Source organism: Triticum aestivum, chromosome 3D, assembly GCF_018294505.1.
Source record: "Triticum aestivum cultivar Chinese Spring chromosome 3D, IWGSC CS RefSeq v2.1, whole genome shotgun sequence".
Lineage (NCBI taxonomy): Eukaryota > Viridiplantae > Streptophyta > Magnoliopsida > Poales > Poaceae > Triticum > Triticum aestivum.
In genome coordinates this window covers 180,106,127-180,120,725 of record NC_057802.1, presented here as the reverse complement: position 1 = coordinate 180,120,725, position 14,599 = coordinate 180,106,127, and positions in this window count along the sequence as shown.

Below are 14,599 nucleotides of genomic sequence, written 5' to 3'. Positions count from 1 at the left end.
GATATGTGATGGATATGTGGCTCCGAGATTGCTTTCTCGTAGGGAATCGAGGAAAGATCTCTGGGCGTTAATGCTACAACATGTTTGTTAAATATAAACTGCTATTCTTTACTCTTCTACATGCTGCAAGATGCTTGGAGCTGCTTGAAGATGCTAGTCTTCGACAGGCTAGGCCTTCCCCCCTATTCTGGCATTCTGCAGTTCAGTCCACAGATACAGCCCTTCCATTTGATACCAATGCATACTTAGTATAGATCTAATGCTTGCGAGTACTTTGGATGAGTACTCACGGTTGCTTTGCTACCCCCTTTTCCCCTTTCTTCCTTCTTTTCGGTTGTTGCAACCAGATGGTGGATCCCTAGAGCCAGATGCCACCGCCGACGGATACTACTACATGGAGACCGCCAACGACTAGGACTAGTTAGGAGGTCCCAGGCAGGAGGCCTTGCCTCTTTGATCGTTGCTTCTTTTGTGCTTGCCTTCTTAAGGCAGTCTTGTCTAACTTATGTCTGTACTCAGATATTGTTGCTTCCACTGACTCTTGTGTATCGAGTTTGTATTCGAGCCCTCGAGGCCCCTGGCTTGTAATATGAAGCTTGTATTATTTTAATTTGTGTCTAGAGTTGTGTTGTGATATCTTCCTGTGAGTCCCTGATCTTGATCGTACACGTTTGTGAGTATGATTAGTGTATGGTCGAATCGGGGGTGTCACAGCCATGGAGTGTGATTGTTGGTGGAGGGGGACTAAAATCTTTACCTTTCTGTTTGGGAACCGCCTATAATGTATGTAGTATGGAAGATATTGGGAACTCTTGGATGTTATGTTGACAATGAAAGCATACCTCTCAAAATTATTTTCATCTCTGTTTTAGCTTCGAGCTCTGGCACCTTTGCAAATCCCTGCTTCCCTCTGCGAAGGGCCTATCTTTTACTTTTATGCAAGAGTCAGTAGTATTCCTTCTCATTCCAACCTACTTTTTAGTTGGCAAGCATCATGTGGTGGAGAAAGATCTAAGCATATATGCCATTCAAATATATTTGATCATGCATTATTATTGTTGACAATTATCTATATGATAAATAAGTTGGGAGGCGAAACATTAAGCCCCTATCTTTCTCTGTGTTCGATGGATGCTATTTGTTCTCAAAATATGCTTTGAGTGGTAGAATTCATGGAAGACTATATGATAGTTGAGTATGTGGGATTTGCTAAATCAAAGCTCTTACATAGACCCTTCCTGAAAATAAGATGAATTGCAATTGTTTGATGACTGAGAACTGTTTGTTAGTTTTCAAGAAAGTTTATGATCTATACTTTAACATGTGAATAGCTTGTTACTTGATCATGAAAAGTTTTATGAGTTGAGCTACTGTTATGACATATAATGATGCTAGAAAAAGTGATTGGAAATATCATTGATCAAACTTATGCACTTGCTAGCATTCACACTTCATAAATTATTTCTTTTATCATTTACCTACTCGAGGACGAGCAGTAATTAAGCTTGGGGATGCTGATACGTCTCCAATGTATCTATAATTTATGAAGTATTCATGCTATTATATTATCTGTTTTGGATGTTTATGGGCTTTACTAAACACTTTTATATTATTTTTGGGACTAACCTATTAACCAGAGGCCCAACCCATATTGCTGTTTTCTTGCCTATTTCAGTGTTTTGAAGAAAAGGAATATCAAATAGATTCCAAACGGAATGAAACCTTTGGGAGAGTTATTTTTGGAATGGAAGCAATCCAGGAGACTTGGAGTAGACGTCAGGGAAGCTTCGAGGAAGCCACGAGGCAGGGAGGCACGCCCTACCCCCCTGGGCACGCCCCCCACCCTCATGGGCCCCTCGTGGCTCCCCTGACCGACTTCTTTCGCCTATATATATATCCATATACCCTAAAAACATCGAGGAACACAATAGATCGGGAGTTCCGCCGCCGCAAGCCTCTGTAGCCACCAAAAACCCATCGGGGCCCTGTTCCGGCACCCTGCCGGAGGGGGGATCCATCACCGGTGGCCATCTTCATCATCCCGGCGCTCTCCATGACAAGGAGGGAGTAGTTCACCCTCGGGGCTGAGGGTATGTACCAGTAGCTATGTGTTTGATCTCTCTATCTCGTGTTCTTGATGTGGCACGATCTTGATGTATTGCGAGCTTTGCTATTATAGTTGGATCTTATGATGTTTCTCCACCTCTACTCTCTTGTAATGGATTGAGTTTTCCCTTTGAAGTTATCTTATCGGATTGAGTCTTTAAGGATTTGAGAACACTTGATGTATGTCCTGCATGTGCTTATCTGTGGTGACAATGGGATATTCACGTTATCTACTTGGTGTATGTTTTGGTGATCAACTTGCGGGTTCCGTAACATTGTGAACTTATGCATAGGGTTTGGCACATGTTTTCGTCTTGACTCTCCGGTAGAAACTTTGGGGCACTCTTTGAAGTTCTTTGTGTTGGTTGAATAGATGAATCTGAGATTGTGTGATGCATATCGTATAATCATACCCACGGATACTTGAGGTGACATTGGAGTATCTAGGCGACATTAGGGTTTTGGTTGATATGTGTCTTAAGGTGTTATTCTAGTACGAACTCTTGAATAGATCGATCCGAAAGAATAACTTTGAGGCGGTGTCGTACCCTACAATAATCTCTTCGTTTCTTCTCCGCTATTAGTGACTTTGGAGTGACTCTTTGTTGCATGTTGAGGGATAGTTATATGATCCAACTATGTTATTATTGTTGAGAGAACTTGCACTAGTGAAAGTATGAACCCTAGGCCTTGTTTCCTAGCATTGCAATACCGTTTGTGCTCACTTTTATCATTAGTTACCTTGCTGTTTTTATATTTTCAGATTACAAAAACCTATATCTACCATCCATATTGCACTTGTATCACCATCTCTTCGCCGAACTAGTGCACCTATACAATTTACCATTGTATTGGGTGTGTTAGGGACACAAGAGACTCTTTGTTATTTGGTTGCAGGGTTGTTTGAGAGAGACCATCTTCATCCTACACCTCCCACGGATTGATAAACCTTAGGTCATCCACTTGAGGGAAATTTTCTACTGTCCTACAAACCTCTGCACTTGGAGGCCCTACAACGTCTACAAGAAGAAGGTTGTGTAGTAGACATCAAGCTCTTTTCTAGTGCCATTGCCGGGGAGGTGAGTGCTTGAAGGTATATCTTTAGATCTTGCAATCGAATCTTTTTGTTTCTTGTTTTATCACTTGTTTAGTCTATAAAAGAAAACAAAAAAATGGAATTAAGGTTGCCTCATATGCTTCATCTTTTTAATGCCTTTCGTGAAAATGGTGGGAAGGAAAGTTGTGCTCAATTGCTAGAAGAAGAATGCATTAGAATGTTTGGCACTAAATCCCTGAATGTTGAGCATGATTGCAATGTTGTTAGTATGAACTCTTTGAATATCCATAGTACTAATGATGATTGCACTAGTCATGATGAAAATATCTCTTATAAGCACGTCGATTTTTGTGGAGTGCATAGAGTTTGCAAGTACACACCAAATAGGGAAGATAGATTTTGCAAGAGGCATAAGTATTTGCAAGAAGCTACTAGGCATGAGGTTAAAACAGTAGGGTATCCCATGCCCCTGCTGCCCCCTAGGGTGCTACTCTCTGGGCAAAATATGGACATGTTGACAGCAAAAGAGACGATCGAGCTTCAGTTCAAACTTACACTACTTAAGTTCAGACTACTACGCATGGTTCAGAGTACTACGCATGGTTCATACTAGACAAACGAACTAGAGGGCCCGAGTGATGTCGCCGACGCAGCTGTGCCTCGTGCACCGGACGGTGCAGATGTTGGAGCTGTTGGCGTTGTAGATCTGCACCTTGAGCCCCAGGCCGGAGAGCTTGAAGACGATTAGGTTGCCGGGGACGATCATGTGCCGGCCGCAGAAGTACTCCCAGCCGCGCCCTAGCACTATGTGCCCCTTGAACATCTGCAGCTGGACCCAAAACTTGCACCCCTTATTGGCAGAGAGGCTGACGGCGTGAGGAGGGCCACTGACCAGCCATTGCTTCATCATTGGCTTGAACCGCCGTGGGATGATGAGCATGGCGATGTCCTCCTGGTTAGCGATCTGCACGTAGAACCTCATAGGTTCCCGTGCACCCTCTTCATGCCCCGTCCTCATTGAAAGGATCGATATAGTTGACTAGAGGGGGGGTGAATAGGCAACTAACAATTTTTAGCTTTTCTTTACCAATTTAAACTTTGCATCAAAGTAGGTTGTCTAGATATGCAACTAGATCAGCAACCTATATGATGCAAAAACAACAAGCACACAAGCAAGCAAGAGATGCAACTCAATATAAGCTTGCACAAGTAAAGGAACAATATAACCAAGAGTGGAGCCGGTGAAGACGAGGATGTGTTACCGAAGTTCCTTCCTTTTGAAGGGAAGTGCGTCTCCGTTGGAGCGGTGTGGAGGCACAATGCTCCCCAAGAAGCCACTAGGGCAACCATATTCTCCTCACGCCCTCACACAATGCGAGATGCCATGAATCCACTATTGGTGCCCTTGGAGGCGGCGACCAGACCTTTACAAACAAGGTTGGGGCTCTCTCCACAACTGAATTGGAGGCTCCCAATGAAACCACGGACCTTCACCACAATGGAATGTGGCTCCAAGGTGACCTCAACCATATAGGGTACTCAAACACCCAAGAGTAACAAAATCCACACAAGAAAGTATGGGGGAAGCAAATATCCTTTGGTGGAAGTGTAGATCTAGGTCTCCTCCTTCAATTCCTAGCAAATCAACAAGTTTGAGTGGCTAGAGAGAGAGAGAGAGATCGGGCAAGAGAGCTTGAGTGGCATTAATGGTGGAGTGAGAGAGGCAAGAGGTAAATGTGGTAGGTGGAAGAACCACCCTTATATAGAAAACCCTAAAATCTAACCGTTACTGCGAAAACAGCACTGCAGCGGTACAACCGCTCCTTGTCCCGGTACAACCGGGACTCACGGTTTACCTGCAGAACTCTACCAAGCGGTACAACCGAGCGGACTGGCGGTAGTACCGGTTGTGGAGAAAAACCGGAACAACCGACCAGCTACCGCTCAACCACCGCTTTGAAACAGTAGGGTGTCACCCCCGTGTGCGGTGATCGAGCGGTATAGCACCGGTGCAACTGCCTGGCCCTGGACACTTGGGTTGCTAGGTACCAAGCGGTAGAACCGCTTAGGGCACCGGTAGTACCGGTGTACGGGGCACAACTGGACCAACTGGGCCAGCACTGCCCAAGTACCCAATCAAAACAGAAACCGGACTGGTTGTTGAGCGGTACTTGGCCGGTACAACTGCCAGAGACACACCACAGTCAATTTTAAGCATGGTGGCGGTTACAACCGCCCAGGAGCAGTGGTACAACTGCTTGGTCATGACTGGTCTGTTCAACCCCAGGGTATCACCCCTGGGGTGGTGGTTGGGTAAGTGCCAAGAGCCAGCGGTACAACCGCTCGCACGAGCGGTACAACCGCTGGGAGAACACAGCAAGCAGTTGAAAATGAAAGGGAGCTCTCTCTCACACAAAACAAGGAAGGCAAAGGAGGGTGTGGCAGAAGTGTACGTGCAAATATTCCCCCAACTCCTTCCAATGTGGATTCCCTCTTAATATTACGGGTTCCCTACGACCAAGGAGATAAACACGTAGAAAAACACCGTCTTCGATCTTTTCCTTCCAGAGAGAATAGCAAACCGATGTAATCCTAATCACCGAGAACCTGAAGCACTTAGCACAAGATTAGACCAACAAAGGGTTGTCATCATCATCCAAAACACAAAGTAGGGAAATGCCCTTACAATCTCCCCCTTTTTGGTGGATGATGACAACAACATGATTTGCAAGAGAGAGAGGTCTAGAAAATATAGACGGGACTCCCCCTAGATGTGTGCCCTAATTTGATATGCTATTGGAATGCAAGTGCACACATTAAGGGCAAGACTCCCCCTAGATTTTATAGACCCACCACTCCTACTAGACATGCGAAGATAAGCGATAAACACATAATAAGAGAGTAAAGACTATAACGGATAAATAAACAATATTAATGACAATAATGATAAATAGAGGAGGCGCATGTCTCACACCATGCAAGTCGAGATAAGCAACAAGGTCCACAAACTAAAGTTCAACACGACGCACGAAAGAACAAAACACAAACCCAAGCCAAGAAAATCCCATGCAAATCCCGATACCTAATAGAACTCTCTCCCCCTTTGGCATCAAGACACCAAAAAGGAAAAGAGTGAAGCTAGCGCCCCAGAGCTCAGTCGTCCTCCTCTGACTCCTCGGTTGCATTTGGATCCTCATCGTCATCACACTCCTCATCATCATCCCGATCCACGTCCTCCATGATATCATCATCAGCAGCAAAGGAGGTGGAGGGCTGGCGAGGAGCCTCATCATCAGACCAAGTGCTGTGCGCAGAGATCCATCGTTCCTCCGGTGTGATGCTTTTCTCAGAGCCACTCTGAACAGGCATGTTGAGGTGCTTCATCATAGCAATCTGACGACGCCTGGCATGCTTCTCATTGACATGGGCCTCATACATCTTCTTCTGAATGTCAGTCTGGAGGCAAAAAGTCTTCTTCACCTTGGCAGTGAGCTTGGTCACCCAAGAGGGCTTGGCTCCTGGCTCCATCTCAAAGTCCTGATCCTCTGAAGTGGCATAGACATCCTCGGGATTATTAGCAGGAAAGAGAGGCTCGGCATGCTTCTTCTTCTTGAGTAGCTTGACCTCATGCACGGTGAGATTATCTGGAGAAGTGAGAAGCTCTCCACGACGGCGAACAACCCAAACTGAGTTCAGAAAGCACATGACAAGCGGAGCATAAATAGGGACCTTTATGTAGATGACCATGTTGTACATCTCATGCCACAGCCAGTTGGACACATCAAACGTTGCACCAGAGCCCACCTTGGTCTTCATAGCAACCATCAAGTCAACAAGGTAGCCATGAATTTCATCTTGATTGCCCACCTTGGGCAAAAGCACATTGTGAAACACTCGATGCATGATGTCATAGACCTTCTCAAGATCCTTGGATTCTCCAATAATACCACGGCCCCGAATGTACAGAGGAGCAAGCTTTTCTTTAGGCATGGATATAGGAAGGTCGTGAGGACGTATGCCACCATTCCCTTCAAGACCGGTATTGTCATACCCAATAGCATTGCAGAAAGCCCTCTAGGGAACTTGAAAGAGCTCATCACGACATATGAATATGATTGTGCAAGCGTCATCTTCTCCAAAATGAACAGTGGCATAAAACTGATGGATAAGATGAACATCAAAGTCACAGTTGACTGACATGAGCTTGACTAGATCAAACTCCTCACAGAGAGCCAAAGCCTCACCAAAATACTCCAAGTTGCTCCTCCAATGGTCAAGATCAATGGTCCACTGCTTGGCATGCCTATTCTTGTTGTGCTCAAAGAGTTCATGAACAATCCGCACTTGCATCTCATTCCGGAACTGAACGGTGATCCAACGAGGCGCAATGGGAACCTCGTAAGGATTTTTTGAACGGAAGGCTTCCCAATCCTTGGCTTTCCACCGGTGCAAGGGCATAACCACACGTTGCTTGGCAGCGGCAGACTTCTCACGGCGAGTGGAATTGGTGGGAATCACAACCTCTTCTTCTTCAGCAGATTCAACCGGGCACTTGCATCCCCTAGCCCTCTTCTTGGTCTTGCAAGGGGCAGAGCGAGAACCAGAGCCACCTGAACACACACACACACACACACACACGAGAAGAAGACAAGAAACCCAGCAAAGATGAGAGGATTGCACACACGAGCAGAGGAATAGATAGATTGCAAAACAGAGAAGACAGAATAGTGCTACGTGGTTCAGATACCGCGGTTGTACTGGTTCTACGACCGGTAGTACCGCTCTGGCGGTTGTACCGCCCTCTTGAGGCAGTAGAACCACTGGAAAAGCAGCACTACCACTTGGAGAAGGACTAACCACAAGATTTGAATCACACTAACCATATTCTAACTTCTAAGAAATACAAACTAAGAAGGAGGCATATATAGATCTCTTCCACCCAATAGTTTGACCAATAAACGTGGAATATCAAGCAATGCCCTAGAAGAAAGAAAAGAACCCTAGAACGATGAACGAAGAAAATAGGGCATTACTTGCATCCATGGGAAGAGATCGGGAAGGAGGGGGCCTCCACGGAGCGGATCCACGGAGAGCCCACGGATCTGGAGCGTGACAAGCACTCCGGGGCAGGGGCAATGGCGGCCGGCGGCTAGGGCAGGAGATGGGGGAGGACAGGGGATGAAGGAAAAAGAAAACCCTTCGGCCCCGATCCTATTTATATGCCCGTAGACACGAAGCGTTTGTACCGCTCCAAGGAGCGGTTGTACCGCTTCCTGGTACGTGCCAGCGGTTGCGGGCTGTACTTCCGTCGCCTTGAAGGCAGTGGTAGTACCGCCTGTAACCAACCGGTAGTATCGGCCAGAAGTACAACCTGGGGTCAAGCGGTGGGACCGCTCAGGCACCCCTGGGAGTCCTCCTGGGACGGTACAACCCGAGTGTACCAGCGGTTGAACCGCCCGGGCCACCGGTTGTACCGCCCAGTCACCATTACCCGAACCAAGATCAAGAATGTGCAATTGGAATGGGTGGTTTTGGGATAAAGAGAAAGGCTTGGGATGGAGCACGACACTGGAATATGGTGTGATGATCTCCAAGAGAACAAAAAGCAACCAACGAGAGAAAACCCAACCTGGAGACCACAACACCTAGGGCCTAAAACAAGACTAAGACAAAAACAACAAGGACCCAAGAAAACCAAAGCCAACTCCCTTCAAAAAGGGAGGGCGGTGGCCGAGGCCACCTATGTTTGAGTGTAATGGTATGGCACCGCGAAGATTTTAACCTTGGGCCCATGACCAAAACTCATCTTTGAAGCACAAGTACCATAAAAAATGGCTAATGTGAAAGACTGGATCAATTTATGCATAATGGAGGGAGGAAGAGTTCATTGAGAGAACAATACTCCCCCTATGTCCATGCCTACACCTAGAACAAGACATCATGATGAGTATGGTGGGGTGTGCAAAGGTTCAAGCCACATTGCTCGAATCAATGATATTTAGCTCATGCTTAACTCGCGAAATCTTGCTTCATCCAAGGGCTTCGTGAAGATATCTGCAAGGTTATCATGAGTGTTGACATAGTTGAGCTCGATCTCCCCTCGCCTAATATGATCCCGGATGAAGTGATACCGAATCTCAATATGCTTCGTCTTGAAGTGTTGCACCGGGTCGAGAGAAATCTTGATGGCACTTTCATTGTCACACCAAAGAGGCACTTTGTCACAAATGACACCGTAATCCTTTAAAGTTTGCCTCATCCAAAGAAGTTGTGCACAACAACTACCGGTGGCCACATACTCCGCTTCGTTGGACGAGAGAGACACACAACTTTGCTTCTTAGAAGACCAACTCACCAAAGAGCAACCAAGAAATTGGCACCCTCCGGAAGTGGACTTCCTATCCACTTTGTCTCCCGCCCAATCAGAGTCCGAATAGCCTATAAGATTGAAGTTTGCTCCTCTTGGGTACCATAAGCCAAAGTTTGGGGTATGAGCCAAATATCGAAAGATTCGCTTGACCGCCACAAAGTGGCTTTCCTTAGGTGCGGCTTGAAACCGTGCACAAATTCCCACGCTCAACATGATATCCGGTCTAGATGCACAAAGGTAAAGCAAGGAGCCAATCATGGAGCGATATACCTTTTGATCCACCGCTTTACCATTGGGATCTATGTCAAGTTGGCATTTGACGGGCATTGGAGTGGAAGCCGGCTTGACATCACTTAGCTTGAATCTCTTGAGCATGTATTGAGTGTATTTGGCTTGGTTGATGAAGGCTCCTTCTCTTCTTTGCTTGACTTCGAAGCCGAGAAAGAACTTCAACTCTCCCATCAAGGACATCTTGAACTTTAAGGTCATGAGAGCGGCAAATTCCTCATTGAAAGCTTTGTTAGGGGAACCAAAGACAATATCATCAACATATAGTTGGCACACAAACAACTCCTCTTTGACCTTCTTAGTAAAAAGAGTGGGGTCAATTTTCCCAATTTCAAACCCATGATCTTGCAACAACTCGGTAAGGTGGTCATATTGACGGTGTCCTGGACTAGGGGGTACTCACCACATCGTCTCCCGACGAGGTGGATCGGGACGAGAACCCCCATGGTGGTTCGCTCTTGGGCTACATCGGGCAGCCCGTGCCGAATACAAGGAGTATTCCACAAGACTTGGTGATCAAGACAAGGACTTCTCTCCACCAACGTATTCGGCTAGGACTCTTGTTATCCTAGGCCTCTGGTGCATTATATAAGCCAAGGCCAGGCTAGTCGATAGATCATGAGGACATTAATCATCATACCTCTAGGGTTTAGACCACAACATATGATCTCGGGGTAGATCAACTCTTGTAATCTCTATATTCATCAAGATCAATCAAGCAGGAAGTAGGGTATTACCTCCATTAAGAGGGCCCGAACCTGGGTAAACATCGTGTCCCCTGTCTCCTGTTACCCATCGATCCATGACACACAGCTCGGGACCCCCTACCCGAGATCTGCCAGTTTTAACACCGACAATGGTGCTTTCACTAAGAGTTTCGCTGTGTGGTCGGCAAAAGGATCAATGGCTCGCCTGCAGATCAACTGCGACGTCGGCATCTTCGTCGCCGCCTTGACTGGTCACCTTGGCTTGACCGAGGACTGTGCCCTACCTCCAATCATCATGTTCAGACGAGGGCCTTCATCAACATCAACTCCGATCTCTATCAAGATCATGGAGGAATCATCCATGGAGCTCGGGGGCTCAACGTCAACATTGCCCTCGGGCGACCGTGCTGTTTTTCTGGGCAGCGAACTTGTATCCGCCGCCACTACCTCCTCGAGTGTCATTTTAATGATTGCTTCAGTGGAATTGTGCTGAATTAAGTCTACAACAACCATGCAAAATTTCGTCGAGTTCCGATGGAGGAATCTCCGGCAATCTACGATATACCGGAGCCCTGTCAAATTTGGACGGGAATCTGGACGAGTTTAGGGCGTGGTCTCCAGAGCCAAGCTCGGAGATCCTTTGGAAGATCCAACCGTTCATCTGCTGCGTAATTCCCATATCTACCACCCCTCAAAATTTTAGCTCAATCCGACAGTTCAAACTCCGGGAACCTTCCGATGAGTGAACCAATTTTCTGATCTGTTTTCTGCGCGAATACGGATCCGACCCGAATTCATGTTTCTTTATGAACGTGATATTGGACAACATTTTTAAAGGAATTTTCTTCTGTGTATTGTGCGTTGTTCTTAACACGTGCCCATAAAATTTTAAGCCTTCTCTGAGGTACTCTTCATCATCACGCTGGTGTCAAACCAGTCCGGTAACGTTGCTCCACGGCTGCCGACCTGCGCTAGACACGTCGTCGCTTTGTTGAGCCGAGCTCATCTTCTTCGGTTCATCATCTCGGCGAGCCGAAAAAGAGTTCAACATCACGAAGGATAAATCATCACCAACAACGCCGCCCCACGGATTACACGGAATGGGCACACCGGCATCGTCGTTCGGTCACTTCATCAATCCGGCTTTGACCGCGTCACAAGTCATGACCAGCGTCGGCATGACTGCACTGTTGCTTCTTCAAGCCGATGTCCATCATGCCGAACTGCTTCAACACCTCGGTTGACACGGCAGCCGCAACGTCTCCTTACCTACCCGCTCCGTTACCTCGGCTAGATTAGGGGCTTCACCATCTCTTCATCAACCTACTCCGGAGACTTCGACGTCACCCGCCGACCAGCTTCGTCACATTAGCTGGACCGAGGGCTTTGCCTCGGCAAGCCAACCTTTGCTAGCATCGCCATGCCGCCGCTCCATCGCTCATCAGGCAATGGGTGTGTGGATCAAGTCCCAATTTTGGGAGTAACCTTTTTCAGATTGCTACAACAGATAAACCAGGTGCTATTAATCCTAGTAATTTTTCTTGCTTGGGTTTATTTTTCCAAAAAATTATTACTCTGGTTTGTTCCATCATCTATACACAGGTCTGTCAAATGATGGCCGCATTAACGAAGGTTGTGCGATGGTTCGGTCTGTTTCCCGTTCGCAGTTCGGCGAACGCCGCATCTAGAGCCCGGACTGCCCCGCAAATTCAGGCTTTGTCACGCCTTCACCGCGTCACGCCAACGCCCTGCATCGACATTGGCTTCGGCGCCAGGCCACATCTCTTTAAATAAATTACTTTTGCGTAAAGCAATTCTGCAAGGTTTATATATATATATATAATTTTTTGGACCGCACTGTTTTATGTGTGCAGGTAATCGATTTTGACTGCATTATGCGATCACTTCGGCATCACTAGCCTGTCGGCGTTCTGGGAACGGGGGTCCCCAGACTTGCCTGCCTGCGGCCCACGGCGTGGCTAAGCCAGCAGGCCGTACGTCCCATCTTCATCAACAAGGCATCCAAGACCCTCGCGAGGGGCCAAGCCTCGCGAGGCAGACGACGCAAGACCACCTCAGGAGTGGCCTAGTCAGGCAGGCTCACGAGGAGCGGAGATATCAAGGCGGGGCAAACCTCACAAGGCTCTCGTGACATGAGCCATGACGATCGACGCCAGGCGGACACCAGTGCGCGCAGCGTCCTTGTTTCCTCTTTGGTGCTAAGGAAGCCGGTGCAGGCGAGGAGTACCAAGGGATCAGGCAAAGGTTGCCATATCGGTGCAACGAGACCAAGACTAGAAGGACGGCAAGACGGAGGTCATGTTGGAGCCCAAGACGGTGTCACCACCAGAGCCTTTTGCAGGTGAAGACCACTTTTGTCAGGATAGCTTGTACTAGCTGTCCCCATTTAAATTTGCCCGCCGTTGTTGGCTCCCTTCCCGCTCAATATTTGGGAAGAGGACCAGGGCCTATATAAGTAGAGCTGGCCACCACAGTAGAGGGGATCGAGCAGTTCATCCAGCTCTCACCCACTAAGTCAGTAAGTACAAGAACACCTCAACCTCAGGAGGTTGTTCTTCCCTCTGTACTATTTATCATCAGCCCAAGAGGCAATCCACCACCACCACACTGGAGTAGGGTATTACACCACAACGGTGGCCCGAACCAGTATAAATCTCATGTCTTTCTGTGTTGTGAGTTCGTCGAGTTCGTCCGCGAGATCTTAGCGAGCTAGGGCGTAGATCGGTAGGAGGGAAAGACTTCGCGCGCACCCCAGTGTTCGAACCTTGAGGGTTTGCCGGAACCCCACATCCGACATTTGGCGCGCCAGGTAGGGGTGTGCCAGAGCTCCTCTCCACCAACCTGCGCCCTGCGCCGCCGCACTTCGCCCCCATGGCAGGTGCCCCGCCGTCCACCTCTACGGCCGACATCAACAGCGGGGCATCTGTGTACCAAGCCCTGGCCCCTGCCCTACGGCGAGTGCGGTGGCCGACCAGTTCAAGCCAGAGATGCCGCCGCGTTACGACGGCGCGGCAGACCGACGCCGTTCCTGCTAGCGTACGAGGAGGCTGTCCTCGAAGCCTGAGGCAACGACAAGATCATGGCCAACTGGTTCCCCATGGCCCTCGCCGGCGAGCCGTGCGCCTGGCTGCTCAACCTCCCGGGATCCACTATGGCCTCCTGGGGGAACTCCGCTACCTCTTCACCGCTCTCTACACGGTGTCGGCGCACCACGTAGTCGCGGCCCTGCTGGGCGGCTCTCAAGCACCACCTTCAGACCGCCACGTCAAGCCGTTCCTCCGTCAGATCGGGGCCACCTCCAAGCGCCCGGGGGCTCCGCCGGGTTGGGCTGCGCCAGAGGCCGACCTCACCTTCGGCTCAGAAGACCACACCGACTCCACCACCGGCTCCGGGATGCTCCCAATGCTCTGCATGCCCACCATCTGCAACGTGGCCGTTACCAAGACCCTCATCGACGGTGGTGCTGGCCTCAACTTGCTCTCCGTAGAGTGGGTCGGCCTTTCTTCACGTGCCTCTCGAGCGGCTCGGCCTCAGCAAGCCCTTCTCGGGAGTGGGTGGTGGAGCTGCCCACTCTCTGGGGCAGATCCGCCTCCCTGTCACCTTCGGCATACGCGACAACTACCGCACCGAGCTGGTGGACTCTGACATCGCCCGCATCGGTCTCCCGTACAACACCGTCCTCGGGTACCCGACTCTCGCTCAGTTCATGGCGGCGACTCACCCGGCCTACAACCTCATGAAGATGCCAGGGAGCAAGGGCGTCCTCACCATCAAGGGGGACACTAAGGAGGCCGTGACGGCGCTCAGGCTCGCCTTCAAGACCGCGACAGCAGCACAGCCCGCCGGCGCCGGTACCCCCGAGGCCAAGGAGGCCGCGCCTACCAAGAAGAAGCAGTTGTTCACCTAAGACAAGGTGGAAACCAAGCAGGTGCCGGTCAATGAGGACGGGTCTTCAGGAGCCACCTTTACCATAGGAGCCGGCCTTGACCCGGGACAAGGAGAAGCCTTGGTGAGGTTCTTGCGCGCGAACAAGGAGATATTCGCATGGGA